The following is a 27,724-nucleotide window of genomic DNA, read 5'->3' on the forward strand; positions in this document are numbered from 1 at the left end:
GAACGACGCAGTTGCTTTGGTGTCAGCAACAGCTCAGAAGTCAATTGCACGTTTTGCTCAATGACTCATGTTGCTTATGCAATCTTCGTTTGACAGCAAGTTATCAGGCCTTCCTGCAGAGTTTGTCAGCGACAGGTCAGCTGCTAAAACGATTGCTTCAGACAGCATGCTACACCCTACATTTGAAAATGGAAAAGGTGCAAACGTTTACAGGCTGAACACTCGCTCACTATTTCGCCTGGCGCGTCAGAGGCTGGGAGCTGATCTTACGGAGGTTTTTCAATCATGAGGGGGATGAATCGGGTAAATAGACAAGTTCCTTTCGCTCAGGTGGGGCATTTCAGAACTAGAGGGTATAAATCTGGTGTGGGAGGGTGAGAATTCGAAAGGCAGTGAGGGGCAACGGCTGCACGCAGAGGGTGGTGCGTTTCTGGAATAACTTACCAGACCAGCTGGTGATGGATGGTATAATTCCAATACTGTTAAGGAATCTGGGCGTGTACTTGAATAGGAAGGGTTGAGAGAGAAATGGGTCAAGTGCATGCAATCGCGGCTGGATCAGTTGAGGATATCTGTTCGGAATGGACGAGTGCGACCGAAGACTGTGTTTTCAGTGCTGTCCACATCTAATGGCTCTATGATAGTGCAGGTGAAATGATAAAAAAGATGAATAAAAAAAAGAAGTAGAATTGTCTGAAGTTGTTGAATTCAAACAACTTCAGGTAATTTTATTTCAATTATTTTATTTATCTTTTTTAGTTGTGTTTTTTTTTCACTGTTCTGTACCTCTTATTTCTTGACTGTCTCTCTTTCTCTCGCTCCCCACTCTCTCAATACCTTTTTGCTCTCCTCTTCCCGCTTTGCTACCCTTCTCCCCTGTTTTCCATTTTGTCTCTGCTTCACCCATCCCTCACATATTTTGTCACATAGCGCTGGCTTGAGCCTGGGTCATTCACGCCTCTTAATCTCCCTTTAATCTCTCCATGCACTGTCATTATCACCTTTGCATCTGGAGCCTTGACTCACCTTCTCTCAGCGTGGTGGAAATAGCTCCATAATACTCCCCCTTTGTTTTTATCTTTATCTTTAATCAGTTAGACTCGAAACGTCAGCTCTTTTCTCTCCTTGCAGATGGTGCCAGACCTGCTGAGATTTTCCAGCATTTTCTCTTTTGGTTTCAGATTCCAGCATCCTCAGTAATTTGCTTTTATTAATGGCTCTGTGATATTGCTGGTGATATGATAACTCCAGTGTCGATGCATGAGAGGTGAGCAAGCGAACGAATTGCCTCTGGAAGTCGTGTGACGAGTATTAACAGAGATCCAGGAAAATAACACGAACGAATCTTTGATTGAATGGAAGCATGAACTCTGGTTCCCCTCCGAGACTGTGCCAGGTCTGCCTTTTTCCTGCACATATTTCATGTTTTGCATTTGTTGGCGAAAACAACTGAGACTGGTTGTTTTGCTGCCGACAACTTCCACCAGTCATCACTTGTACGGCGATCAAGTCGTGCGTCTATCCCTGTCAAATGTTTTATTGCGCAGGTGGCGCTTCCGGCTTGGTGGAGCACGTCGCTTGGAAACACAGCAACAGTGTGGTCAGTGTGGGGATCGAACCCACGACCTTGGCGTTATTAGCACCACGCTCTAACCAGCTGAGCTAACCGACCAACGCTGGCGGCTTGGCGAAAGCAAATGCCTATATTGCCGGTGCCCACAACCACGGCTGCTCTGCATTTTCTGCTTCTCATCGATCGCATGATAGTCTGAAGTATTTCCTTTCGTTGCAAAGCTTTTCAACATAAAAAAACATTTACTTTTCCGAACGCGCATACTCGAGTTAACCATTTGCTCTGATATCTAAAATTAAGCACAATGTCCGGACGCATGCAATTTCAATCGCAACGCCACCAGCTCAGCTGCAGCTTCTCACGTTGACAAATTTCGTCTGGAGAACCGTACCTTCAAGGATCGCTCACTGTTCTTCTGGATACTCACAGACCTTTGGAGTCAGGGTTATGTGCTGCTGATAAACTGCTACGAACCTTATGCCAAATGCATTGGAATTGTAATCTATCAGTGAGGTTCTTTCTGCTCCCGAACGACGCAGTTGCTTTGGTGTCAGCAACAGCTCAGAAGTCAATTGCACGTTTTGCTCAATGACTCATGTTGCTTATGCAATCTTCGTTTGACAGCAAGTTATCAGGCCTTCCTGCAGAGTTTGTCAGCGACAGGTCAGCTGCTAAAACGATTGCTTCAGACAGCATGCTACACCCTACATTTGAAAATGGAAAAGGTGCAAACGTTTACAGGCTGAACACTCGCTCACTATTTCGCCTGGCGCGTCAGAGGCTGGGAGCTGATCTTACGGAGGTTTTTCAATCATGAGGGGGATGAATCGGGTAAATAGACAAGTTCCTTTCGCTCAGGTGGGGCATTTCAGAACTAGAGGGTATAAATCTGGTGTGGGAGGGTGAGAATTCGAAAGGCAGTGAGGGGCAACGGCTGCACGCAGAGGGTGGTGCGTTTCTGGAATAACTTACCAGACCAGCTGGTGATGGATGGTATAATTCCAATACTGTTAAGGAATCTGGGCGTGTACTTGAATAGGAAGGGTTGAGAGAGAAATGGGTCAAGTGCATGCAATCGCGGCTGGATCAGTTGAGGATATCTGTTCGGAATGGACGAGTGCGACCGAAGACTGTGTTTTCAGTGCTGTCCACATCTAATGGCTCTATGATAGTGCAGGTGAAATGATAAAAAAGATGAATAAAAAAAAGAAGTAGAATTGTCTGAAGTTGTTGAATTCAAACAACTTCAGGTAATTTTATTTCAATTATTTTATTTATCTTTTTTAGTTGTGTTTTTTTTTCACTGTTCTGTACCTCTTATTTCTTGACTGTCTCTCTTTCTCTCGCTCCCCACTCTCTCAATACCTTTTTGCTCTCCTCTTCCCGCTTTGCTACCCTTCTCCCCTGTTTTCCATTTTGTCTCTGCTTCACCCATCCCTCACATATTTTGTCACATAGCGCTGGCTTGAGCCTGGGTCATTCACGCCTCTTAATCTCCCTTTAATCTCTCCATGCACTGTCATTATCACCTTTGCATCTGGAGCCTTGACTCACCTTCTCTCAGCGTGGTGGAAATAGCTCCATAATACTCCCCCTTTGTTTTTATCTTTATCTTTAATCAGTTAGACTCGAAACGTCAGCTCTTTTCTCTCCTTGCAGATGGTGCCAGACCTGCTGAGATTTTCCAGCATTTTCTCTTTTGGTTTCAGATTCCAGCATCCTCAGTAATTTGCTTTTATTAATGGCTCTGTGATATTGCTGGTGATATGATAACTCCAGTGTCGATGCATGAGAGGTGAGCAAGCGAACGAATTGCCTCTGGAAGTCGTGTGACGAGTATTAACAGAGATCCAGGAAAATAACACGAACGAATCTTTGATTGAATGGAAGCATGAACTCTGGTTCCCCTCCGAGACTGTGCCAGGTCTGCCTTTTTCCTGCACATATTTCATGTTTTGCATTTGTTGGCGAAAACAACTGAGACTGGTTGTTTTGCTGCCGACAACATCCACCAGTCATCACTTGTACGGCGATCAAGTCGTGCGTCTATCCCTGTCAAATGTTTTATTGCGCAGGTGGCGCTTCCGGCTTGGTGGAGCACGTCGCTTGGAAACACAGCAACAGTGTGGTCAGTGTGGGGATCGAACCCACGACCTTGGCGTTATTAGCACCACGCTCTAACCAGCTGAGCTAACCGACCAACGCTGGCGGCTTGGCGAAAGCAAATGCCTATATTGCCGGTGCCCACAACCACGGCTGCTCTGCATTTTCTGCTTCTCATCGATCGCATGATAGTCTGAAGTATTTCCTTTCGTTGCAAAGCTTTTCAACATAAAAAAACATTTACTTTTCCGAACGCGCATACTCGAGTTAACCATTTGCTCTGATATCTAAAATTAAGCACAATGTCCGGACGCATGCAATTTCAATCGCAACGCCACCAGCTCAGCTGCAGCTTCTCACGTTGACAAATTTCGTCTGGAGAACCGTACCTTCAAGGATCGCTCACTGTTCTTCTGGATACTCACAGACCTTTGGAGTCAGGGTTATGTGCTGCTGATAAACTGCTACGAACCTTATGCCAAATGCATTGGAATTGTAATCTATCAGTGAGGTTCTTTCTGCTCCCGAACGACGCAGTTGCTTTGGTGTCAGCAACAGCTCAGAAGTCAATTGCACGTTTTGCTCAATGACTCATGTTGCTTATGCAATCTTCGTTTGACAGCAAGTTATCAGGCCTTCCTGCAGAGTTTGTCAGCGACAGGTCAGCTGCTAAAACGATTGCTTCAGACAGCATGCTACACCCTACATTTGAAAATGGAAAAGGTGCAAACGTTTACAGGCTGAACACTCGCTCACTATTTCGCCTGGCGCGTCAGAGGCTGGGAGCTGATCTTACGGAGGTTTTTCAATCATGAGGGGGATGAATCGGGTAAATAGACAAGTTCCTTTCGCTCAGGTGGGGCAGTTCAGAACTAGAGGGTATAAATCTGGTGTGGGAGGGTGAGAATTCGAAAGGCAGTGAGGGGCAACGGCTGCACGCAGAGGGTGGTGCGTTTCTGGAATAACTTACCAGACCAGCTGGTGATGGATGGTATAATTCCAATACTGTTAAGGAATCTGGGCGTGTACTTGAATAGGAAGGGTTGAGAGAGAAATGGGTCAAGTGCATGCAATCGCGGCTGGATCAGTTGAGGATATCTGTTCGGAATGGACGAGTGCGACCGAAGACTGTGTTTTCAGTGCTGTCCACATCTAATGGCTCTATGATAGTGCAGGTGAAATGATAAAAAAGATGAATAAAAAAAAGAAGTAGAATTGTCTGAAGTTGTTGAATTCAAACAACTTCAGGTAATTTTATTTCAATTATTTTATTTATCTTTTTTAGTTGTGTTTTTTTTTCACTGTTCTGTACCTCTTATTTCTTGACTGTCTCTCTTTCTCTCGCTCCCCACTCTCTCAATACCTTTTTCCTCTCCTCTTCCCGCTTTGCTACCCTTCTCCCCTGTTTTCCATTTTGTCTCTGCTTCACCCATCCCTCACATATTTTGTCACATAGCGCTGGCTTGAGCCTGGGTCATTCACGCCTCTTAATCTCCCTTTAATCTCTCCATGCACTGTCATTATCACCTTTGCATCTGGAGCCTTGACTCACCTTCTCTCAGCGTGGTGGAAATAGCTCCATAATACTCCCCCTTTGTTTTTATCTTTATCTTTAATCAGTTAGACTCGAAACGTCAGCTCTTTTCTCTCCTTGCAGATGGTGCCAGACCTGCTGAGATTTTCCAGCATTTTCTCTTTTGGTTTCAGATTCCAGCATCCTCAGTAATTTGCTTTTATTAATGGCTCTGTGATATTGCTGGTGATATGATAACTCCAGTGTCGATGCATGAGAGGTGAGCAAGCGAACGAATTGCCTCTGGAAGTCGTGTGACGAGTATTAACAGAGATCCAGGAAAATAACACGAACGAATCTTTGATTGAATGGAAGCATGAACTCTGGTTCCCCTCCGAGACTGTGCCAGGTCTGCCTTTTTCCTGCACATATTTCATGTTTTGCATTTGTTGGCGAAAACAACTGAGACTGGTTGTTTTGCTGCCGACAACATCCACCAGTCATCACTTGTACGGCGATCAAGTCGTGCGTCTATCCCTGTCAAATGTTTTATTGCGCAGGTGGCGCTTCCGGCTTGGTGGAGCACGTCGCTTGGAAACACAGCAACAGTGTGGTCAGTGTGGGGATCGAACCCACGACCTTGGCGTTATTAGCACCACGCTCTAACCAGCTGAGCTAACCGACCAACGCTGGCGGCTTGGCGAAAGCAAATGCCTATATTGCCGGTGCCCACAACCACGGCTGCTCTGCATTTTCTGCTTCTCATCGATCGCATGATAGTCTGAAGTATTTCCTTTCGTTGCAAAGCTTTTCAACATAAAAAAACATTTACTTTTCCGAACGCGCATACTCGAGTTAACCATTTGCTCTGATATCTAAAATTAAGCACAATGTCCGGACGCATGCAATTTCAATCGCAACGCCACCAGCTCAGCTGCAGCTTCTCACGTTGACAAATTTCGTCTGGAGAACCGTACCTTCAAGGATCGCTCACTGTTCTTCTGGATACTCACAGACCTTTGGAGTCAGGGTTATGTGCTGCTGATAAACTGCTACGAACCTTATGCCAAATGCATTGGAATTGTAATCTATCAGTGAGGTTCTTTCTGCTCCCGAACGACGCAGTTGCTTTGGTGTCAGCAACAGCTCAGAAGTCAATTGCACGTTTTGCTCAATGACTCATGTTGCTTATGCAATCTTCGTTTGACAGCAAGTTATCAGGCCTTCCTGCAGAGTTTGTCAGCGACAGGTCAGCTGCTAAAACGATTGCTTCAGACAGCATGCTACACCCTACATTTGAAAATGGAAAAGGTGCAAACGTTTACAGGCTGAACACTCGCTCACTATTTCGCCTGGCGCGTCAGAGGCTGGGAGCTGATCTTACGGAGGTTTTTCAATCATGAGGGGGATGAATCGGGTAAATAGACAAGTTCCTTTCGCTCAGGTGGGGCAGTTCAGAACTAGAGGGTATAAATCTGGTGTGGGAGGGTGAGAATTCGAAAGGCAGTGAGGGGCAACGGCTGCACGCAGAGGGTGGTGCGTTTCTGGAATAACTTACCAGACCAGCTGGTGATGGATGGTATAATTCCAATACTGTTAAGGAATCTGGGCGTGTACTTGAATAGGAAGGGTTGAGAGAGAAATGGGTCAAGTGCATGCAATCGCGGCTGGATCAGTTGAGGATATCTGTTCGGAATGGACGAGTGCGACCGAAGACTGTGTTTTCAGTGCTGTCCACATCTAATGGCTCTATGATAGTGCAGGTGAAATGATAAAAAAGATGAATAAAAAAAAGAAGTAGAATTGTCTGAAGTTGTTGAATTCAAACAACTTCAGGTAATTTTATTTCAATTATTTTATTTATCTTTTTTAGTTGTGTTTTTTTTTCACTGTTCTGTACCTCTTATTTCTTGACTGTCTCTCTTTCTCTCGCTCCCCACTCTCTCAATACCTTTTTCCTCTCCTCTTCCCGCTTTGCTACCCTTCTCCCCTGTTTTCCATTTTGTCTCTGCTTCACCCATCCCTCACATATTTTGTCACATAGCGCTGGCTTGAGCCTGGGTCATTCACGCCTCTTAATCTCCCTTTAATCTCTCCATGCACTGTCATTATCACCTTTGCATCTGGAGCCTTGACTCACCTTCTCTCAGCGTGGTGGAAATAGCTCCATAATACTCCCCCTTTGTTTTTATCTTTATCTTTAATCAGTTAGACTCGAAACGTCAGCTCTTTTCTCTCCTTGCAGATGGTGCCAGACCTGCTGAGATTTTCCAGCATTTTCTCTTTTGGTTTCAGATTCCAGCATCCTCAGTAATTTGCTTTTATTAATGGCTCTGTGATATTGCTGGTGATATGATAACTCCAGTGTCGATGCATGAGAGGTGAGCAAGCGAACGAATTGCCTCTGGAAGTCGTGTGACGAGTATTAACAGAGATCCAGGAAAATAACACGAACGAATCTTTGATTGAATGGAAGCATGAACTCTGGCTCCCCTCCGAGACTGTGCCAGGTCTGCCTTTTTCCTGCACATATTTCATGTTTTGCATTTGTTGGCGAAAACAACTGAGACTGGTTGTTTTGCTGCCGACAACATCCACCACTCATCACTTGTACGGCGATCAAGTCGTGCGTCTATCCCTGTCAAATGTTTTATTGCGCAGGTGGCGCTTCCGGCTTGGTGGAGCACGTCGCTTGGAAACACAGCAACAGTGTGGTCAGTGTGGGGATCGAACCCACGACCTTGGCGTTATTAGCACCACGCTCTAACCAGCTGAGCTAACCGACCAACGCTGGCGGCTTGGCGAAAGCAAATGCCTATATTGCCGGTGCCCACAACCACGGCTGCTCTGCATTTTCTGCTTCTCATCGATCGCATGATAGTCTGAAGTATTTCCTTTCGTTGCAAAGCTTTTCAACATAAAAAAACATTTACTTTTCCGAACGCGCATACTCGAGTTAACCATTTGCTCTGATATCTAAAATTAAGCACAATGTCCGGACGCATGCAATTTCAATCGCAACGCCACCAGCTCAGCTGCAGCTTCTCACGTTGACAAATTTCGTCTGGAGAACCGTACCTTCAAGGATCGCTCACTGTTCTTCTGGATACTCACAGACCTTTGGAGTCAGGGTTATGTGCTGCTGATAAACTGCTACGAACCTTATGCCAAATGCATTGGAATTGTAATCTATCAGTGAGGTTCTTTCTGCTCCCGAACGACGCAGTTGCTTTGGTGTCAGCAACAGCTCAGAAGTCAATTGCACGTTTTGCTCAATGACTCATGTTGCTTATGCAATCTTCGTTTGACAGCAAGTTATCAGGCCTTCCTGCAGAGTTTGTCAGCGACAGGTCAGCTGCTAAAACGATTGCTTCAGACAGCATGCTACACCCTACATTTGAAAATGGAAAAGGTGCAAACGTTTACAGGCTGAACACTCGCTCACTATTTCGCCTGGCGCGTCAGAGGCTGGGAGCTGATCTTACGGAGGTTTTTCAATCATGAGGGGGATGAATCGGGTAAATAGACAAGTTCCTTTCGCTCAGGTGGGGCAGTTCAGAACTAGAGGGTATAAATCTGGTGTGGGAGGGTGAGAATTCGAAAGGCAGTGAGGGGCAACGGCTGCACGCAGAGGGTGGTGCGTTTCTGGAATAACTTACCAGACCAGCTGGTGATGGATGGTATAATTCCAATACTGTTAAGGAATCTGGGCGTGTACTTGAATAGGAAGGGTTGAGAGAGAAATGGGTCAAGTGCATGCAATCGCGGCTGGATCAGTTGAGGATATCTGTTCGGAATGGACGAGTGCGACCGAAGACTGTGTTTTCAGTGCTGTCCACATCTAATGGCTCTATGATAGTGCAGGTGAAATGATAAAAAAGATGAATAAAAAAAAGAAGTAGAATTGTCTGAAGTTGTTGAATTCAAACAACTTCAGGTAATTTTATTTCAATTATTTTATTTATCTTTTTTAGTTGTGTTTTTTTTTCACTGTTCTGTACCTCTTATTTCTTGACTGTCTCTCTTTCTCTCGCTCCCCACTCTCTCAATACCTTTTTCCTCTCCTCTTCCCGCTTTGCTACCCTTCTCCCCTGTTTTCCATTTTGTCTCTGCTTCACCCATCCCTCACATATTTTGTCACATAGCGCTGGCTTGAGCCTGGGTCATTCACGCCTCTTAATCTCCCTTTAATCTCTCCATGCACTGTCATTATCACCTTTGCATCTGGAGCCTTGACTCACCTTCTCTCAGCGTGGTGGAAATAGCTCCATAATACTCCCCCTTTGTTTTTATCTTTATCTTTAATCAGTTAGACTCGAAACGTCAGCTCTTTTCTCTCCTTGCAGATGGTGCCAGACCTGCTGAGATTTTCCAGCATTTTCTCTTTTGGTTTCAGATTCCAGCATCCTCAGTAATTTGCTTTTATTAATGGCTCTGTGATATTGCTGGTGATATGATAACTCCAGTGTCGATGCATGAGAGGTGAGCAAGCGAACGAATTGCCTCTGGAAGTCGTGTGACGAGTATTAACAGAGATCCAGGAAAATAACACGAACGAATCTTTGATTGAATGGAAGCATGAACTCTGGCTCCCCTCCGAGACTGTGCCAGGTCTGCCTTTTTCCTGCACATATTTCATGTTTTGCATTTGTTGGCGAAAACAACTGAGACTGGTTGTTTTGCTGCCGACAACATCCACCACTCATCACTTGTACGGCGATCAAGTCGTGCGTCTATCCCTGTCAAATGTTTTATTGCGCAGGTGGCGCTTCCGGCTTGGTGGAGCACGTCGCTTGGAAACACAGCAACCACACAAGCGCTGCGTGTGGTCAGTGTGGGGATCGAACCCACGACCTTGGCGTTATTAGCACCACGCTCTAACCAGCTGAGCTAACCGACCAACGCTGGCGGCTTGGCGAAAGCAAATGCCTATATTGCCGGTGCCCACAACCACGGCTGCTCTGCATTTTCTGCTTCTCATCGATCGCACGATAGTCTGAAGTATTTCCTTTCGTTGCAAAGCTTTTCAACATAAAAAAACATTTACTTTTCCGAACGCGCATACTCGAGTTAACCATTTGCTCTGATATCTAAAATTAAGCACAATGTCCGGACGCATGCAATTTCAATCGCAACGCCACCAGCTCAGCTGCAGCTTCTCACGTTGACAAATTTCGTCTGGAGAACCGTACCTTCAAGGATCGCTCACTGTTCTTCTGGATACTCACAGACCTTTGGAGTCAGGGTTATGTGCTGCTGATTAACTGCTACGAACCTTATGCCAAATGCATTGGAATTGTAATCTATCAGTGAGGTTCTTTCTGCTCCCGAACGACGCAGTTGCTTTGGTGTCAGCAACAGCTCAGAAGTCAATTGCACGTTTTGCTCAATGACTCATGTTGCTTATGCAATCTTCGTTTGACAGCAAGTTATCAGGCCTTCCTGCAGAGTTTGTCAGCGACAGGTCAGCTGCTAAAACGATTGCTTCAGACAGCATGCTACACCCTACATTTGAAAATGGAAAAGGTGCAAACGTTTACAGGCTGAACACTCGCTCACTATTTCGCCTGGCGCGTCAGAGGCTGGGAGCTGATCTTACGGAGGTTTTTCAATCATGAGGGGGATGAATCGGGTAAATAGACAAGTTCCTTTCGCTCAGGTGGGGCAGTTCAGAACTAGAGGGTATAAATCTGGTGTGGGAGGGTGAGAATTCGAAAGGCAGTGAGGGGCAACGGCTGCACGCAGAGGGTGGTGCGTTTCTGGAATAACTTACCAGACCAGCTGGTGATGGATGGTATAATTCCAATACTGTTAAGGAATCTGGGCGTGTACTTGAATAGGAAGGGTTGAGAGAGAAATGGGTCAAGTGCATGCAATCGCGGCTGGATGAGTTGAGGATATCTGTTCGGAATGGACGAGTGCGACCGAAGACTGTGTTTTAGACAATAGACAATAGACAATAGACAATAGATGCAGGAGTAGGCCATTCTGCCCTTCGAGCCTGCACCGCCATTCAATATGATCATGGCTTATCATTCCTAATTAGTATCCTGTTCCAGCCTTATCTCCATACCCCTTGACTCCACTATCTTTAAGAGCTCTATCCAATTCTTTCTTAAAAGAATCCAGAGACTGGGCCTCCACTGCCCTCTGTGGCAGAGCATTCCACACAGCCACCACTCTCTGTGTGAAGTAGTTTCTCCTCATCTCTGTCCTAAATGGTCTACCCCGTATTTTTAAGTTGTGTCCTCTGGTTCGGCACTCCCCCATCAACGGAAATATGTTCCCTCCTGCCAGAGTGTCCAGTCCTTTCATAAGCCTATACGTTTCAATCAGATCCCCTCTCAGTCTTCTAAACTCAAGGGTATACAAGCCCAGTCGCTTCAGTCTTTCCGTGTAAGGCAATCCTGCCATTCCAGGAATTGACCTCGTGAACCTACGCTGCACTCCCTCAATAGCCAGAATGTCTTTCCTCAAATTTGGAGACCAGAACTGTACACAGTACTCCAGGTGTGGTCTCACCAGGGCCCTGTACAGCTGCAGAAGCACCTCTTTGCTTCTATACTCAATCCCTCTTGTTATGAAGGCCAGCATGCTATTAGCCTTCTTCACGACCTGCTGTACCTGCATGCTTGCCTTCATTGACTGGTGGACAAGAACACCCAGATCTCTCTGAACAGCCCCTTTACCTAATTTGATACCATTGAGGTAGTAATCTGCCTTCCTGTTCTTGCCACCAAAGTGGATAACCAGACATTTATCCACATTAAACTGCATCTGCCATGCATCTGCCCACTCACCTAACTTGTCCAGGTCACCCTGTAATCCCCTAACATCCTCATCACATTTCACCCTACCACCTAGCTTTGTGTCATCAGCAAATTTGCTAATGTTATTGCTGATACCATCTTCTATATCATTTACATATATTGTAAAAAGCTTCGGTCCCAGCACGGATCCCTGCGGTACCCCACTGGTCACTGCCTGCCATTTCGAAATGGAGCCGTTAATCACTACCCTTTGTTTCCTGTTAGCCAACCAATTCTCTATCCAATCTAGTACTTTGCCCCCAATCCCGTGCGCCCTAATTTTACTCACTAACCTCTTGTGTGGGACTTTATCAAAAGCTTTCTGAAAGTCCAGGTACACTACATCCACTGGATCTCCCTCGTCCATCTTCCGAGTTACATCCTCAAAAAATTCAAGAAGATTAGTCAAGCATGATTTCCCCTTCATAAATCCATGCTGACTCTGTCCTATCCTGTTACTATTATCCAGATGTGCCGTAATTTCATCCTTTATAATAGACTCCAGCATCTTTCCCACCACTGAGGTCAGACTAACTGGTCTATAATTTCCTGCTTTCTCCCGCCCACCCTTCTTAAAAAGTGGCACAACATTAGCCGCCCTCCAATCCTCAGGAACCAACCCCGATTCTATTGAACTCTGGAAAATAATCACCAGCGCATCCACGATTTCCCGAGCCACCTCCTTCAGTACCCTGGGATGCAGGCCATCAGGTCCCGGAGACTTATCAACCTTCAGACCTAACAGTCTCTCCAACACCAAATCCTGGCAAATAGAAATTCCCTTAAGTTCAGGTCCTTCAGCCACTGTTACCTCAGGGAGATTGCTTGTGTCTTCCCCAGTGAACACAGATCTGAAGTACCCATTTAATTCCTCTGCCATTTCTTCGTTCCCAGTAATATATTCCCCTGCTTCTGTCTTCAAGGGCCCAATTTTTGTCCTAACCATTTTTTTGCCTTGGACATACCTAAAAAAGCTTTTACTATCCTCCTTTATATTCTTGGCCAGTTTACCTTCGTACCTCATTTTTTCTCTGCGTATTTCCTTCTTACTAATCCTCTGTTGTTCTTTAAAAGCTTCCCAGTCCTCAGTTTTCCCGCTTATCTTCGCTAAGTTATACTTTTTCTCTTTTAACCTTATATGTTTCTTTACTTCCCTTGTCAGCCACGGCCGCCCATGTCTCCTCCTGGGATCTTTCTTCCTTTTAGGAATGAACTGATCCTGCATCTTCTGCATTATACACAAAAATATCTGCCATTGTTCCTCCACGGTCTTCCCTGTTAAGGTATTAAACCATTGAACTTTGGCCAGTTGCTCCCTCATAGCTCCATATTTCCCTTTATTCAACTGAAATATTGTCACTTCAGATTGTACCCACTCCCTCTCAAATTGCAGATTGAAGCTTATTGTATTATGGTCACTACTTCCCAATGGCTCCTTCACTTCGAGGTCACTGACCAATTCTGGTTCAGTGCTGTCCACATCTAATGGCTCTATGATAGTGCAGGTGAAATGATAAAAAAGATGAATAAAAAAAAGAAGTAGAATTGTCTGAAGTTGTTGAATTCAAACAACTTCAGGTAATTTTATTTCAATTATTTTATTTATCTTTTTTAGTTGTGTTTTTTTTTCACTGTTCTGTACCTCTTATTTCTTGACTGTCTCTCTTTCTCTCGCTCCCCACTCTCTCAATACCTTTTTGCTCTCCTCTTCCCGCTTTGCTACCCTTCTCCCCTGTTTTCCATTTTGTCTCTGCTTCACCCATCCCTCACATATTTTGTCACGTAGCGCTGGCTTGAGCCTGGGTCATTCACGCCTCTTAATCTCCCTTTAATCTCTCCATGCACTGTCATTATCACCTTTGCATCTGGAGCCTTGACTCACCTTCTCTCAGCGTGGTGGAAATAGCTCCATAATACTCCCCCTTTGTTTTTATCTTTATCTTTAATCAGTTAGACTCGAAACGTCAGCTCTTTTCTCTCCTTGCAGATGGTGCCAGACCTGCTGAGATTTTCCAGCATTTTCTCTTTTGGTTTCAGATTCCAGCATCCTCAGTAATTTGCTTTTATTAATGGCTCTGTGATATTGCTGGTGATATGATAACTCCAGTGTCGATGCGTGAGAGGTGAGCAAGCGAACGAATTGCCTCTGGAAGTCGTGTGACGAGTATTAACAGAGATCCAGGAAAATAACACGAACGAATCTTTGATTGAATGGAAGCATGAACTCTGGTTCCCCTCCGAGACTGTGCCAGGTCTGCCTTTTTCCTGCACATATTTCATGTTTTGCATTTGTTGGCGAAAACAACTGAGACTGGTTGTTTTGCTGCCGACAACATCCACCAGTCATCACTTGTACGGCGATCAAGTCGTGCGTCTATCCCTGTCAAATGTTTTATTGCGCAGGTGGCGCTTCCGGCTTTGTGGAGCACGTCGCTTGGAAACACAGCAACCACACAAGCGCTGCGTGTGGTCAGTGTGGGGATCGAACCCACGACCTTGGCGTTATTAGCACCACGCTCTAACCAGCTGAGCTAACCGACCAACGCTGGCGGCTTGGCGAAAGCAAATGCCTATATTGCCGGTGCCCACAACCACGGCTGCTCTGCATTTTCTGCTTCTCATCGATCGCACGATAGTCTGAAGTATTTCCTTTCGTTGCAAAGCTTTTCAACATAAAAAAACATTTACTTTTCCGAACGCGCATACTCGAGTTAACCATTTGCTCTGATATCTAAAATTAAGCACAATGTCCGGACGCATGCAATTTCAATCGCAACGCCACCAGCTCAGCTGCAGCTTCTCACGTTGACAAATTTCGTCTGGAGAACCGTACCTTCAAGGATCGCTCACTGTTCTTCTGGATACTCACAGACCTTTGGAGTCAGGGTTATGTGCTGCTGATTAACTGCTACGAACCTTATGCCAAATGCATTGGAATTGTAATCTATCAGTGAGGTTAAACATAGAACAATACAGCGTAGTACAGGCCCCTCGGCCCTCGATGTTGCGCCGATCAAAGCCCACCTAACCTACACTAACCCACTATCCTCCATATACCTATCCAATGCCCGCTTCAATACCCATAAAGAGGGAGAGTCCACTACTGCTACTGGCAGGGCATTCCATGATCTTACGACTCGCTGAGTGAGGAACCTACCCCTAACATCAGTCCTATATCTACCCCCCCTTAATTTAAAGCTATGCCCTCTTGTCATAGCTGACTCCATACGTGGAAAAAGGTTCTCACTGTCAACCCTATCTAACCCCCTAATCATCTTGTACACCTCTATCAAATCACCCCTAAACCTTCTTTTCTCCAATGAAAACAGCCCCAAGTGCCTCAGCCTTTCCTCATACGATCTTCCTACCATACCAGGCAACATCCTGGTAAACTTCCTCTGCACCCGTTCCAGTGCCTCCACATCCTTCCTATAGTATGGCGACCAAAACTGCACACAATATTCCAGATGCGGCCGCACCAGAGTCTTATACAACTGCAGCATGACCTCAGGACTCCGGAACTCAATTCCTCTACCAATAAAAGCCAGTACGCCATATGCCTTCTTCACTGCACTATTTACCTGGGTGGCAACTTTCAGAGATCTGTGTACATGGACACCAAGATCCCTCTGCTCTTCCACACTACCAAGCAGTCTACCATTAGCCCAGTAATCCATCTTTTTATTACTCTTACCAAAGTGAATCACTTCACACTTAGCTACATTGAACTCCATTTGCCACCTTTCTGCCCAGCTCTGCAGCTTCTCTATATCCCGCTGTAACCTGCCATATCCCTCCTCACTGTCTACAACTCCTCCGACTTTCGTATCATCCACAAACTTGCTCACCCAACCTTCTAACCCTTCCTCCAGGTCATTTATAAAAATGACAAACAGCAATGGTCCCAAGACAGATCCTTGCGGAACACCACTAGTGACGGCACTCCAAGATGAACCTTTGCCATCAACTACTACCCTCTGTCTTCTTCCAGAGAGCCAATTCCTAATCCAAACCTCCAACTCACCCTCAATGCCATATCTCTGTATTTTCTGCAGTAGCCTACCATGGGGGACCTTATCAAACGCCTTACTAAAATCCATATATACCACATCTACCGCTTTCCCCTCATCTACCTCCTTCGTCACCTTCTCAAAGAATTCAATAAGGTTTGTGAGGCACGACCTGGCCTTCACAAAACCATGCTGACTATCCTTGATCACATCATTCTTATCCAGATGTGTATAAATCCTATCCCTTACAATTCTCTCTAAGACTTTGCCCACAACAGAAGTGAGACTCACTGGCCTATAGTTACTAGGATTATCCCTACTCCCCTTCTTGAACAAGGGAACCACGTTTGCTAGCCTCCAGTCCTCTGGCACTACTCCTGTAGACAAAGAGGACACAAAAATCAAGGCCAATGGCTCTGCAATCTCCTCCCTTGCTTCCCAGAGAATCCTAGCATAAATGCAATCAGGCCCAGGGGACTTATCTATTTTCACCCTTGCCAGAATTTCCAACACCTCATCTCTACATATCTCAAAGCCATCCATTCTACTTATTCGTGCCGCAGTATTCATATCGACAACAATGTCCCGTTCCTGAGTGAATACTGACGAAAAGTATTCATTCAGCGCCTCCCCAATCTCTTCAGCCTCCACACGCAACTTCCCATTACTATCCTTGATTGGACCTATTCCTTCCCTAGTCATTCTTTTATTCCTAACATACCTATAGAAAGCCTTAGGGTTTTCCCTAATCCTACCAACTAAGGACCTTTCATGTCCCCTCCTTGCTGCTCTTAGCTCTCTCTTCAGGTCCTTCCGGGCTACCTTATAACTCTCAATCGCCCCTATTGAACCTTCACGCCTCATCTTTACAAAGGCCGCCCTCTTCCATTTAACAAGGGATTCCAACTCCTTATTAAACCACGGCTCCCTCACACGACCCTTTCCTCCCTGCCTGATAGGTACGTACTTATCAAGGACACTCAGTAGTTGCTCCTTGAACAAGTTCCACATATCAATTACGCTCTTGCCTTGGAATCTACTTTTCCAATCCACACATCCTAAGTCATGCCTCATCGCATCATAATTTCCCTGCCCCCAGCTATAACTCTTGCCCTGTAGTACACACTTATCCCTCTCCATCACTAGACTAAAAATCACCGAATTGTGGTCACTGTCCCCAAAGTGCTCACCTACCTCTAGTTCTAATACCTGGCCTGGTTCGTTACCCAGAACCAAATCCAGTATGGCCTCACCTCTTGTTGGCTTATCTACATATTGTGTCAGGAAACTCTCCTGCACACATTGCACAAACACTGACCCATCTAACGAACTTGAGCTATAGCTTTCCCAATCAATATCAGGAAAGTTAAAGTCTCCCATAACAATCACCCTATTACTATCACTCTTCTCCTGAATCATCTTCGCAATCCTTTCTTCAACGATTCTAGGACTATTAGGAGGCCTGTAAAAGACTGCTAACAGGGTGACCTCACCTCTCCTATTCCTAACCTCAACCCAAACTACCTCAGATGGCAAATCTTCATCCATCTTCCTTTCCACCGCTGTAATACTATCTTTGACAAGCAAAGCCACACACCCCCCTCTTTTACCCCCACCTCTGACCCTACTAAAACATTTAAACCCTGGAACCTGCAACAACCAATCCTGTCCCTGATCTAGCCATGTCTCCGTAATAGCCACAACATCGAAGTCCCAGGTACCAACCCACGCTGCAAGTTCACCTACCTTATTTCGTATACTTCTGGCATTAAAGTATACACACTTCAAGCCACTCTTCTGTTTACAGGCACCATCCTTTAAGATTGATGCCATATTCCTACCCTCCCTACACTCCAGGTCCTGCACCCTAAAGCTCCAGTCTGGGTTCCCATGCCCCTGCAGAGTTAGTTTAAACCCCCCCCAAGAGCACTAGCAAACCTCCCCCCAAGGATACTGGTGCCCCTCAGGTTCAGGTGCACACCATCCTGTCTATAGAGGTCCCACCTTCCACAGAAAGAACCCCAGTTATCCAAGTACCGAAATCCCTCCCTCCTGCACCATCCCTGTAGCCACGCATTTAACTCTTCTCTCTCCCTATTCCTCGACTCTCTATCAGGTTCTTTCTGCTCCCGAACGACGCAGTTGCTTTGGTGTCAGCAACAGCTCAGAAGTCAATTGCACGTTTTGCTCAATGACTCATGTTGCTTATGCAATCTTCGTTTGACAGCAAGTTATCAGGCCTTCCTGCAGAGTTTGTCAGCGACAGGTGAGCTGCTAAAATGATTGCTTCAGACAGCATGCTACACCCTACATTTGAAAATGGAAAAGGTGCAAACGTTTACAGGCTGAACACTCGCTCACTATTTCGCCTGGCGCGTCAGAGGCTGGGAGCTGATCTTACGGAGGTTTTTCAATCATGAGGGGGATGAATCGGGTAAATAGACAAGTTCCTTTCGCTCAGGTGGGGCAGTTCAGAACTAGAGGGTATAAATCTGGTGTGGGAGGGTGAGAATTCGAAAGGCAGTGAGGGGCAACGGCTGCACGCAGAGGGTGGTGCGTTTCTGGAATAACTTACCAGACCAGCTGGTGATGGATGGTATAATTCCAATACTGTTAAGGAATCTGGACGTGTACTTGAATAGGAAGGGTTTAGAGAGAAATGGGTCAAGTGCATGCAATCGCGGCTGGATCAGTTGAGGATATCTGTTCGGAATGGACGAGTTCGACCGAAGACTGTGTTTTCAGTGCTGTCCATATCTAATGGCTCTATGATAGTGCAGGTGACATGATAAAAAAGGTAAATTTAAAAAATGAAGTAAAATTGTCTGAAGTTGTTGAATTCAAACAACTTCAGGTAATTTTATTTCAATTGTTTTATTTATCTATTATATTTGTGTTTTTTTCACTGTTCTGTACCTCTTATTTCTTGGATTTTCTCTCTTTCTCTCGCTCCCCACTCTCTCAATACATTTTCCCTCTCCTCTTCCCGCTTTGCTACCCTTCTCCCCTGTTTTCCATTTTGTCTCTGCTTCACCCATCCCTCACATATTTTGTCACATAGCGCTGGCTTCAGCCTGGGTCATTCACGTCTCTTAATCTCCCTTTAATCTCTCCATGCACTGTCATTATCACCTTTGCATCTGGAGCCTTGACTCACCTTCTCTCAGCGTGGTGGAAATAGCTCCATAATACTCCCCCTTTGTTTTTAACTTTATCTTGAATCAGTTCGACTCGAAACGTCAGCTCTTTTCTCTCCTTGCAGATGGTGCCAGACCTGCTGAGATTTTCCAGCATTTTGTCTTTTGGGTTCAGATTCCAGCATCCGCAGTAATTTGCTTTTATTAATGGCTCTGTGATATGCTGGTGATATGATAACTCCAGTGTCGATGCATGAGAGGTGAGCAAGCGAACGAATTGCCTCTGGAAGTCGCGTGACGAGTATTAACAGAGATCCAGGAAAATAACATGAACGAATGTTTGATTTGAATTGAAGCCTGAACTCTGGTTCTCCTCCGAGACTGTGCCATATTTCATGTTTTGCATTTGTTGGTGAAAACAATTGAGACGGGTGGTTTTGCTGCAGACAACACCCACCAGCCATCACGGGTACGGGGATCAAGTCGTGCGTCTCGCCCAGTCAAATGTTTTATTGAACGGATGGCGTTTCCGGCTTTGTGGGCACGTCGTTTGGTGACACAGCAACCACACAAGCGCTGCATGTGGTCAGTGTGGGGATCGAACCCGCGACCTTGGCGTTATTAGCACCACGCTTTAACCAGCTGAGCTAACCGACCAACACGCGTGGCCCGGCGAAAGCAGATGCCTACATTGCCTGTGCTCACAACCACGGCGGCTGTCCTTTTTCTGCTTCTTATCGATCGCACGATAGTCTGAAGCATTTCCTTTCGTTGCAAAGCTTTTCAACATAAAAAAACATTTACTTTTCCGAACGCGCATACTCGAGTTAACCATTTGCTCTGATATCTCTATTTTAACTCTATTTTATTACCTTTTTTATTTGTGTTGTTTTTCACCGTTCCTTTAAGGGCGGCACGGTGGCACAGTGGTTAGCACTGCTGCCTCACAGCGGCAGAGACCTGGGTGAAAGTCCCACCTCAGGCGACTGACTGTGTGGAGTTTGCACGTTCTCCCCGTGTCTTCGTGGGTTTCCTCCGGGTGCTCCGGTGTCCTCCCACAGTCCAAAGATGTGCAAGTTAGGTAAATTTGCTGTGCTAAATTGCCCGTAGTGGTAGGTAAGGATGTAGGGGTATGGGTGGGTTGCGCTTCGGCGGGGCGGTGTGGAGTTGTTGGGCCGAAGGGCCTGTTTCCACACTGTAAGTAATCTAATCACTCACTGTTCATAATATTCGAGGTGTGGTCTGATTTGTACCTTGCACAATTTTAGCTAAACCTCCATGTTTTTAGACTCCATTCCCTGTATAATAAATGTCAGCATTTGATTTGCCTTCTCTATTACCTGCTGACCCTGTAATCTACCTTTTTCAGATTGATAAACAAGAACTCCCTCATCCCTTTCTGCTGTCAGTCTGAAACCAAATATTGTTAGCCTGACAGTAAATCAGAAGTATACTGAAATTGTTAGAAATGATCTGTCAACATACAATAACTGGGCAGATGGAAATACATTGTACAGAAGAGAATTTGTTTTTGAGCCTATTGGATTTAATTTGTTGGTGTGAACATAAATGGCAGAATTGTAAGGGGACAGGAGGGGTGTCGTGGTACAGGGGATATGGTGTATTTGAATTATCAGAAGCCTATTATGCAAGTTTCAATAAGCTAAACAGTATCTTTGTAGAGAATAGGGCCTCTTAAATATTAATAAGGTCACCTATGTGTGGAACCAGAGGAGATGGGTGACGTATTGGACAAAATAAACTTGTCAGAATTTACTGTGGTGAAAGACATGGAAGCTCGGGAACTTGGGAAAATAAAGAGTGAAGTCTTGGAAAGAATCCTCTGCAAAGTAGAGAAAATGCTGGAATCTTAAAACAAATAAAGGTAGATCACTCCTCAGTAGCTCATTAGGTCAATCCTAGAATATTGTGGAAAGCTAGGGAAGAGATTGCAGTGTCCCTTCCAGAGATATTTATATTATCAACAGACTCAGTGAGGTGTTGGAAGACTGGAGGGCGGCTAATGCTGTTCCATCACTTAAGGGCTGCAGCGAAAAGTCAGGAAATGACAGCCCCGTGAGCCCAGTGATGGAGAAGTTGTTGGAGGAGATTCTGAAAGAAAGGAGCTCCTTATATTTACAAAGGCAAGGGCTGATTAGAGATAATCAGCATGGCTTTGTGAGTGGGAAACCATGTTTCACAAACTGGATTGACTCTTCGAGAAGGTGGCCAAGAGATAGATGAAAGCAGAGCAGTGAATATTGTCCACGTGGACTTTAGCGAAGCATTTAACAAGGTTCAAAGGGATGTAGTACACCTAGCCAGGAGGAAGAACGACACTTACTTAAGGTTGAGGACACAAGAATCAGACAGGTTTCCAGAGGGTAACGTGGAACAGCACGATGGCTCAGTGGTTAGAATTGCGATCTCATAGCACCACGGACTCCATTTCGATTCCAACCTCACGCGACAGTCTGTGTGCAGTTTGCACATTCTCCCTGTGTCTCTGTGGGTTTCCTCCACGTGCTCTATTTTCCCCCCACAGCCCAAGGATGTACATGTTATGTGACTCAGCCATGCTACATTACCCATAGAGTTCACGGATGTGTAGGTTTGGCGCATTAGTCAGGGCAAATGGAGAGAATTAGGTTGGTGGGATGATTCTGGGTGCTATACTGTTTGGAGGGTTGATATGGAGGTGTTCGGCCAAATGGCCTTTTTCCACACTGTAGCGAATCCCTGGAGATACCAGAAAGGAACTGAGGAATGGACTTAGGACAACTAGAAGGGGGCATGAAAAAGCTTTGTTGGGAAGGATTAAGAAAAACCATAAGGCATTCTCCAATTATGGAAGGAAGATGAGGATGGCAAGAGTGAGGGTAGGGATAGTGGAGGGAACTTGTGCCTGGAGTCACAGGAGGTAGGGGACGTCCTTAATGAATACTGTGCCTGAGCATTCACTGCTGAGAGGGACCTTGTTATTTGTGAGGACAGCGTGAAACAGGCTGATATATGTTAACAGGTGGATGTTAAGAAGGAGGATGTGCTGAGAATTTTGTAAAAGACAAGGATAGATAAGTCGCTGAACCAGACTGGATGAACCCAACGTTACTAGAGGAAGCGAGGGAAGAGATTGCTGCACACTTAGCGATGACCTTTGCATCTTCACTGTCTACTGGAGTCGTACCAGATGATTCGAGGTTGGCAAATGTTATTCCCTTGCTCAGGAAAGGGAATAGGGATGATCCTGGGAATTACAGACCTGTCAGTCTTCTGTCCGTGGTGTGCAGATTATTGGAGAGGACTCTGAGAGAGCGGATCTATGACTCCGTAGAAAACCATAGTTTGATGAGAGATAGTATGGTTTTGTAAGGGGCAGGTCATGCCTCACAAATCTTATTGAATCTATTGAGAATTTGACAAACACTTTTATGGCTCATTCAGAAAGTACGGAGGCATGGGATACTGGGGAACCTGTTTGTCTGGATACAGGATTACTGGCCCACAGAAGACAGGGTGATGATAGATGGAAAGCATTCATCCTGGAGCTCAGTGACTCGTGGTTTTCTGCAGGGAAAGGTTACAGGACCTCATCGCTTTGTGAGTTTAGGAATTACTTGAATGTGTGAGTGGAAGAGTGGGTTAGAAAGTTTGCCAATGAAACGAGGGTTGGTGGAGTGGTTGATACTGTGGAGGGCTGTTGTAGGTTGCAACGGGGCATTGACAGGATGTAGAGCCGGGTTGAGAAGTGGCAGATGGAGTTCAATCTGGAAAAGTGTGAAGTCATTCATTTTGGAAGGTTGAATTTGAATGCAGAATGCAGCGTTAAAGGCAGGATCCTTGGCAGTGTGGAGGAAACGAGGGATCTTGGGTTCCAAGTCCCTAGATCCCTCAAAGTTGCCACCCAAGCTGAGAGCCTTGTTAAGAAGGAATATATTGTGTTGGATTTCATTAGTTTGGGGATTGAGTTTTAAAGCCGTGAGGTTATGCTGCAGCTCTATAGACCTCTGGTTTGACCACTCTTGGAATATTGTGTTCAGTTCTGGTCCCCTCATTACAGGAAGGATGTGGAAGCTTTAGAGAGAGTAAAGAGGAGATTTACCAGGATGCTGCCTGTACTGGAGGGCATGTCCTATGAAGAAAGGTTGAGGGAGCTAAGGTTTTTCTCATTGGAGTGAAGAAGGGTGAGGGATGACTTGGTAGAGGTAAACAAGATGATGAGAGGCACAGAGAGAGTGAATATTGAGAGACATTTTTTACCTTGACATAACTAGCTATTACAAGGGAGTCTAATGTTAAGGTGATTAGGCAGTGGTTAAGGGGAGATTTCAGAGGTAGGTTTGTTACATTTAGAGTGGTGGGTGAGTGCAATGCACTGCCAGCAGTGGCAGTAAAATTAGATGCATTTGGAACATTTAATATACTTCTGGATAGGCACATGGATGGCAGTAAAATGAAGAATATGTAGGTTAGTTTGATATTACAGTCGCATAAAAGATTGGCGTGACAAAGTGGCCGAAGGATCTTGTGCTGTACTGTTCTGTGTTCTACTTTCCATGTGGTAAACTGGGTAATAAGCTCAAATCAATGTAAACGGTTATGACATTCAGGAGGAGCTAGTCAACTGGATACAAAATTGGGCTTGATGGTAGGTGACAGAGGATGATGGGAGACATGTTGTTTTTCTGACTGGAGGCATGTGACCAGCGGTGGAGTGGGTCCACTGGTGTTTGTCATTTGGATAAATGGTTTGGATGGGAGTATTTGTTTCCAGGTAAGTAAACTTTTTTTGGGTGACACTGACATTGGTGGGAAAGTGGACAGTAAAGAAGGTTATCTATGATACAATAGGATGGACAGTACTGCTGGGATAGTGGGCTGAAGAATAGCAGATGGAGTTTAATTACATAAATGTGAAGTGTTCCATTTTGGTGAAACAAACCAGGGTGGGACTTGTACAGTTAATGTTCGGTCCCTGGGTAGTGTTATCAGTCAGAGACCCAGGGATGCAGGTACATAGTTCTTTGAGATTGGCAATACTGGTAGACAGGCTGGTGAAGCAGGTGTTTGGGATGGTTACCTTCATAGGGTAAAGCATTGAGAGTAGGAGTTGGGATGTCATGTTGTGGCTGTACAGGACATTGATGCGGCCTCCATAAAAGCATTGTTGATCTGTAGGAAGAACTCATCTGGTTCACTTAGCTTCTTTTAGGGAAGGACATCTGACATTCTAACCTGGTCTGGCTGACATGTGACTCCAGACCCACAGCAATATGACTGACTCTGAGCTACCCTCTGGGTAATTAGCAGTGGAGCAAAGAATGCTGGTCCAATCACCCTCATCCCATGAATGAATAAATAAAAATACATACGTCCCTCCCTACCTCTGCAAACCCCTCCAGCTGCAGCTGGTTTTGTCACACTGTTCAGGCCCGGACCACTCTCTCACCACCTCCAGCATCTTCACTTCTCCCTGTTCCTATTGTGTCATTAAACCCTGACAATGATTCCCCTTTCCATTGCCCTCCTCCCTGCTAGCAGACCCTTTCCAATCCCTTTAAAACTTACTGCTTAAACTCTCTCTCATTTCAGGATTTTAAGTACTTTGTGGTAATCGTCTAAGCCTCATAATCTGATATGATCCATTTTGTCCTGAGTGAGGGATGGGTGGGAATTTCTTGCTGAGGATTTTCTATTTGAATGGAATGACCTTTTGTTGAGTGTTTTACACTGTTCCTTCAAATGTTTTCCACTGTTCATTTACAGACACATGTTTCAGTCTGTTTAGCCTGTTTACCTTGGTCAGTTCTCTCAAACTCATGTAATTGGCTGTTTTTGTTTCCAGATGTAGCTTGTCCTTTCTGTGATTCACTTTAAAACTTTGTATTTTTTTAAACTGCACCTTACACAATTTCCCAGAGGATCTCCCCAGGTGACATTACTCACTAAGTTTCATGACACAACAGTCGCACTGAGATAGTGACGTCCCTAGCCAGTTGCATAATGTGTTATTCAAAGGAACACTGAAAAAAAATTCCACAATCTCTTCTTCGAATATCACTCTTGCCAGTATGATTGCCAAGATTATATTAATATTCAAGTTTCACTAAATTATCACAATGCCTTTATTAAGAATTCCAATGAGTTCCTCTTTAATGCAAATGATGAGCAATGAAATGTTGTTAAGTCGCCAAAAACTGTTCTGCCGTTTGTGTCCTTGGCAAGTAGTAGCCAGAATTTACATTCAGACTGATTCTACTTCATGATCTGATGCCAAATGCTTCCTCTGTAATACCTTTGTTATCCATTATTGTTAGAGTTACCCATTTTGCCTGAGTATCCGCAAGTTTGTGAACCATTGAATATTTATGTTCCAACTGTTGTTCGTCCTGTAACCATGTCTCCCTGGTGTCTAAATCTCTTTGTCACAAATCAGTCTACCTTTCTGCAGAGACTTCGTCCTTTCAAAAAAAAAGATAATTTAATCTTTCCCACAATTTCCTGTCACAAATCAATTCACTGATATACAGTTTTAGTTAAAATTTGTCCCTTCCTGTTCCTTTCTGCTTGTCTTCGGCCACATCCCCACGCTGTTCTCATGCGTCATCTTTTCTATTTGGATTTGGAAAGCTCCTTTCACCTGAACCCTCTAGGTTTAGCTGTCCATAAACCTACCGACATGATTGGCCAGGACACTGGTCCCAGCTCAGTTCCAGTGGGACCCCATCCTAATGGATTTTTAAAAAAATCAGGTATGGGATGTGGGTGTCTCTGGCTGACCAGCCTTTCTTGCCCAGCCCTAGCTGCCCTTGAGCTGAGTAACTTGCTCGGCCATTTCAGAGGGTAATTGGGAGGCAAACACTTTGCTGTGGGGATGTCGTGCAGACCACGTGAGGGTGGGCAGATGTCCTTCTCTGAATGATAAGTGTTTGGATTTGTTGTATATCAGGAATGGTATTTATAGATGGTCAATTACTATTTTTAAAATAATTTTATTCAAATTCCACCATTTCAGATGATGTGGTTCAAACCTGCCTCTCCTGAACATTAGCTGAGGTTTGGGATACATGCTCTAGCAACAATATCAACAGGCCATTACTTTGTCTGCTCACAGGCTATTTATCCCTGAACACTGATACCAGTGTATCATGACGCTAAACCTGTTTTCCTTCATGATTGTTTGTTCCTGATACCTTCCTGCGTCTGGTGATATCACTCAGTCTCTCTCCATGTGGCATCCCTCACTGTGTGGGTCTAATTGCTGCCTCTGTCAGTGTCTCTCACTCTTACAACTACTCCATTTTCTGAGCCAGCAGAATTCTGCAAAGGCCAGGGATGGAGACTGGGATTTTCCAGATCTCCATGGGACACAGTACTATTCTCCATGTGTAACCCTCACTGCATCAGTCTAATTTCCCATTCTGTCTATTTCTCTGTCTCCTGTAGGTACTCAGGAAGTTCCTGACTCAATAGATTTCCCAGCTGCTGGGTGTCCCATCCATCAGCACGTTGAAGATGGTTGGTCAGGCAGAGAGACAAAGGGCAGGGAGATCTGGAGCCTTCAGTAAACCCTGCACTGAGGTAAGATCACTCACCGTGCAGAGAGAAGCGAGAGGGCTCCAAACATCAGCTAACCATGCTGGAGGGGGAGCAGTGTACAGACACACCCCAGGCTCAATCGCCACGTCTACTGTAAGTTTTGTTGTTCTGAGATAGTATCAGGAGTGTCACAGTTATCAATCCAGGCCTGTGATGTCTTAGTGAGCACCAGGACAACAGAGGGGAAAGCAGGCTTCCCATGAGTGGGTGGGAAAGCTGCCTGGGATCTTTCTGTTCTGTGTTCCTCCTCCAACACTGTACATATTCCATGTCTCGTGGACCAGTGTCTTCAATAATTTGTAACTCCTACAACAGTGCCTGTCCCTGTAACATCCACCTTCCCTATTGTCCCTCCCCATATTTGAAATGTACTGCATTTATTATCCTTCCATGCAACTAGTCCATGCTGACTACTGTTCATGAACAAGTCGCATTTGCATGTGTTTGCTCCATATCCCTTCAAACCTTCTCTTCTCCATATATTACTGCCCAAATGTCTTTTCCATGTTGTAACTTTACTTTTCTCTACCCCTTCCCCAGACGCTTATTCCACACATGCACCATTCTCTATGTGGAAATGTTCTCCTCTGGTCACTTTTAAGTATTTCTTCTCTCACCTCATATTTCTGCCCGCTAGTAATGGATTTCCCTACCCTGGGATAGAAACCTTTACTATTCACATTAAATATACCCCTCGTGGTTTTATAAACCTTTATAAGGTCAACCCTCAACCACCTCCGCCCAAGGGAAATACGAAGGATAATGATACAAATATCTCTGCCATGGTCCCCGCTGTGACTTTGCCACAATGTTGTGGCATACACTTGTTCAGGACCTCAGGCGTTCTCTACCTTTGTGTTCTAAGATCTCCAGAACCACCTCTTCTGTAATGGAGACTCTTTTCAAGACATCATTGTTTCTCTCCCTTTTTTTCCTGGTCTTTGTCCACTGTATGTTCTGACATGAAATAATCATTTCAG

The 27,724-nt window shown here is 45.1% G+C and overlaps 7 non-coding genes across 7 annotated transcripts; all 7 read right to left on the minus strand.

Moving 5' to 3' along the window:
- Positions 1–1,598: 1,598 nt before the first annotated feature.
- trnai-aau (transfer RNA isoleucine (anticodon AAU)) lies at positions 1,599–1,672 on the minus strand. Its single transcript has one exon. It is a non-coding gene; the product is annotated as a tRNA-Ile (tRNA).
- A 2,027-nt stretch (positions 1,673–3,699) lies between these two features.
- On the minus strand, positions 3,700–3,773 carry trnai-aau (transfer RNA isoleucine (anticodon AAU)). Its single transcript has one exon. It is a non-coding gene; the product is annotated as a tRNA-Ile (tRNA).
- A 2,027-nt stretch (positions 3,774–5,800) lies between these two features.
- On the minus strand, positions 5,801–5,874 carry trnai-aau (transfer RNA isoleucine (anticodon AAU)). The gene has a single exon. It is a non-coding gene; the product is annotated as a tRNA-Ile (tRNA).
- A 2,027-nt stretch (positions 5,875–7,901) lies between these two features.
- On the minus strand, positions 7,902–7,975 carry trnai-aau (transfer RNA isoleucine (anticodon AAU)). Its single transcript has one exon. It is a non-coding gene; the product is annotated as a tRNA-Ile (tRNA).
- A 2,040-nt stretch (positions 7,976–10,015) lies between these two features.
- On the minus strand, positions 10,016–10,089 carry trnai-aau (transfer RNA isoleucine (anticodon AAU)). Its single transcript has one exon. It is a non-coding gene; the product is annotated as a tRNA-Ile (tRNA).
- A 4,376-nt stretch (positions 10,090–14,465) lies between these two features.
- trnai-aau (transfer RNA isoleucine (anticodon AAU)) lies at positions 14,466–14,539 on the minus strand. Its single transcript has one exon. It is a non-coding gene; the product is annotated as a tRNA-Ile (tRNA).
- Positions 14,540–19,728: 5,189 nt separating this feature from the next.
- Positions 19,729–19,802, minus strand: trnai-aau (transfer RNA isoleucine (anticodon AAU)). The gene has a single exon. It is a non-coding gene; the product is annotated as a tRNA-Ile (tRNA).
- Positions 19,803–27,724: the final 7,922 nt, after the last annotated feature.

Source organism: Chiloscyllium punctatum, chromosome 1 (genome assembly GCF_047496795.1).
Source record: "Chiloscyllium punctatum isolate Juve2018m chromosome 1, sChiPun1.3, whole genome shotgun sequence".
Lineage (NCBI taxonomy): Eukaryota > Metazoa > Chordata > Chondrichthyes > Orectolobiformes > Hemiscylliidae > Chiloscyllium > Chiloscyllium punctatum.